Source organism: Balaenoptera physalus (assembly GCF_965194825.1).
Source record: "Balaenoptera physalus genome assembly, chromosome: 4".
Classification (NCBI taxonomy): Eukaryota; Metazoa; Chordata; class Mammalia; order Artiodactyla; family Balaenopteridae; genus Balaenoptera; species Balaenoptera physalus.
Genome location: NC_138891.1, coordinates 97,221,537 through 97,225,338, shown reverse-complemented (window position 1 = coordinate 97,225,338; position 3,802 = coordinate 97,221,537).

Genomic DNA, 3,802 nt, shown 5'->3' with positions numbered 1-3,802 from the left:
GAAGGTTAAGGGAGAAAGGGGAATGCTGTAGTGGGGAGGCATTACCATTTTATACAAGGTGGTTGGGGACTGTCTTCTAAGTAGGTTGCTCACTGTGCAAGAAACACCCATACAACCCTCTCCAAGCCATGCACTCTGGTGCAGGGCCGTGTTTGCTAGAAGAAGCACTGTTTTCTTCATACACAGGTACTATCTGCCTTTAAGCCAAGTGCTTAAAAGATTGCACCCAATAACAGGGTATCCCTTTTCTAATTTGCACAAAGACTGAGAAGATGACATTTGAGCAAAGACCTGAAGAAAGTGAGAGTGAGCTATGGCGATACGAGGAAAGGGAATTTCCAGTAAAGGGAACAATGAGTGCAAAGGCCCTGAGAGAGGGTTCAAGACACAAGGAGGCTAATGTAGCTGAAGCAGAGTGGGTAAAGAGAGATAAAGATGAGGTCAGAGGAGTAGCTAGGGGTCTGTCATGTAAGCCTCTCATTGTAAGGACTTGGTTTTTATTCTGAATAAGATGGGAAGATCAGATGGTCTTGAGCAAAAAAGTGACACGTTCCTGATATTTTAACAGGATGACTAGAATGCAAGCTCCATGAGGGCAGGGATTTTTTTTTCTGTCCTTTTTAACATTTTTTAAAATTGCCTACTCTTTCTTTCCTTTTCTTTCTTTCTTTCTTTCCTTTCTTTCTTTTCTTTTTTTCTTTTTCATTTATTTTGGCTGCAACCGCGTCTTAGTTGCAGCACACGGGATCTTCCCTGTGGCATGTGGACTCTTAGTTGTGGCATGCGAACTCTTAGTTGCGGCATGCATGCGGGATCTAGTTCCCCAACCAGGGATCGAACACCTAGGCCCCCTGCATTGGGAGCGTGGGGTCTTACCATGAACTACCAGGGAAGTCTGTAAAAAAAATTTTTGTTGTTGTTGAAGTACAGTTGATTTACAATGTTGTGTCAATTTTTGCAAGATCTCAGTTCCCCAACCAGGGATTGAACCCGGGTCTCGTCAGTGAAAGCCCAGAATCCTAACCACTAGGCCACCAGGGAACTCCCTTTTCTGTCTTATTTACTGCTGTATCCCCAGGACTTGGTACAGTGCCTGGCACATAACAAGCACCTTAAAATTTATTAAGTCAATCAATCTGATTCATTTTAAAAGGGTCACTTTGGCTGCTATATTGAGACGAGAAGAGAGGGACCAGCTAGGAGGCTACTGCAGAAACAAAGGTGAAAGATAATAGTGAGTTGGACCAGGGTGGTAGCAGAGTAGGTACCAAATACCAAAGAGATATTGGAGACAATGAGTATAAACAATCCTTTTAAAGAGTTACTATATGAAGGGGAATAGTAATAAGGAGCTAGAGGGAGTTATGAGATCAAGAGAAGAGTTTTTAATTTTGCTATAGTTGTTTTGTAGATATGGGAGATATAAAGCATGTATGTTTGCTGTTGGAAATGATCCAGTAGTTGGCGGGGTGGGGAGGATCTGATAAAACAGTGGAGTGAGACCTTGTATAAGCAAGAAAGATGGGATTTACTGCATTAGTAACAGAAAAGAAGACAGAAAATCTAGGTACAAACGCAGGTACCACACCACAGATATGGTGAGAATATACAGAAGTTCTGTTTTGATTTCTATTATTTTCTTACTGAAAATAAGAATCAAAGTCATCAATTGAGGGGAGGGCAGAGAAAGTGGGAAATAGTCTAGGAAAGTGAGTGAATTAGGGTCATGGTTCTCAAAGTGTGGTCCCCAGACTAGCAGCCTCATCATTTGCGAACTAGTTAGAAATGTAAATTTGGGGGCCCCACCCACTGAGTCTACTGAATCAAAAACTCTGTCCGTGGCACCACAGTTTTAACTGTTTTAAGAAGCCTTTCAGGGACATCCCTGGTGGCGCAGTGGTTAAGAATCCGCCTACCAATGCAGGGGACTCAGGTTCGATCCCTGGTCCAGGAAGATCCCACAAGCCGCAGAGCAACTAAGCCCGTGCGCCACAACTACTGAAGCCTGAGCACCCTAGAGCCCGTGTGCCACCACTACTGAGCCCGTGCACCACAACTATCGAAGCCCTGCCCTCTAGGGCCCGCGTGCCGCAACTGTTGAGCCCGCATGTTGCAACTACTGAAGCCCGTGCGCCTAGAGCCCGTGCTCCGCAACAAGAGAAGCCACCGCAATGAGAAGCCCGCGCACCGCAACGAAGAGTAAGTAGCCCCTGCTTGCTGCAACTAGAAAAAGCCCGCGAACGGCAACGAAGACCCAACGCAGCCAAAAAAAGATGATTCTGATGTATACTAAATCTTGAGAATGGTATAGGGAAATATAATGGGATTACAGGCTGAATTAAGAACCAAGGTTAGTGATAAATTAGTAAATAAAAATTAAAATTAAAAAATGTAAGCGCACACACACACACAAAACAAAGCCCATGAGCTGCTGTCACTTGACACCCAGTGCAATGCTGTTTCTGTATTTCATGGTACAACATCAGATAGCTCCAGCCCAACTGGGTAATTTAATATTACAGGGTCATGGGGCCAACCCTGATCTAACCAGTGAATGAGTGTTTTGGATTACTTGGATGAATAGAAATATGTTTTCATCTTAATTTGGGCTGTAAAGATATTTGAAAGTTAAAAAACAAAAACAAGGTTAGTGAAACCATGATTAGTCACTTTTCCTCTCTAATTTGTTGTAGCTCTGTGCCTGAATTCCAGGCTCGGCTCCACCTCTTACTTATCTGTCCCAGTTTCCTCTTCTATAAAAATAAAGTAATTGTAGCACTTAATTCATAGGGTGATGATTTAATGTACTTGATTTCATGTTAAAAAAATTGCAGACTATGCTTGGCATATAGTAAGCATAAATATATGTTGGATATTATAACTATCACCTCACAAATTACACATTTAAATTACAATAATAGGAACTTCCCTGGTGGTGCAGTGGTTAAGAATCTGCCTGCCAATGCAGGGGACACAGTTCGAGCCCTGGTCCGGGAAGATCCCACATGCTGTGGAGCAACTAAGCCTGTGCACCACTACTGAGCCTGTGCTTTAGAGCCCGTGAGCCACAACTGATGAGCCCATGTGCCACAACTACTGAAGCCCGCAAGCCTAGAGCCCATACTCTGCAACGAGAAGCCACCGCAACGAGAAGCCTGCGCACAGCAACGAAGAGTAGCCCCCACTCGCCACAACTAGAGGAAGTCCGTGCACAGCAATGAAGACCCAACGCAGCCAAAAATAAATAATTTTTTAAAAACCCACATAAATTATAATAATAGTTGTCTATATTACTCTCCATTTTCAGCTTGTTTACTCATTATTTGAATAGCTCTTTAGAGACTGCAAACAATAGCTACTATTAAGCAAGTGCCCGCCACAAGCCAGGCACTGTATTACAAATTTTACCTGTATTATCACACCTATTCCTCTCAGTAACCCTATAAGTATTAGTACATTTTTATAGTTAAAATATATTCAGTAAGATTACCTTATCCGTTCAAACTCACAGATTAGCAAATGGCAGGGTTATAATCTAAATTCGGTTTTGTCTGATGCAATCAATGCTGCTGCTCTTTGCCCTGCACTCCACTGCCTTTTCATCCATTAACCCATTTGCTGGGGGTTACTGAAGCTTGCATGCATCACTTCTTCAATTGATATTTATTGAAAACTGGTATAATCTAGGTCCTAGGGAAACAATGGTGAGCAAGATATGCAAATTATGACCTCATGGAACAGACAAGTGAATGGATTAATATCTTCCATCCTTAACTTCTGCAGTGTGATATATGGAACTGGA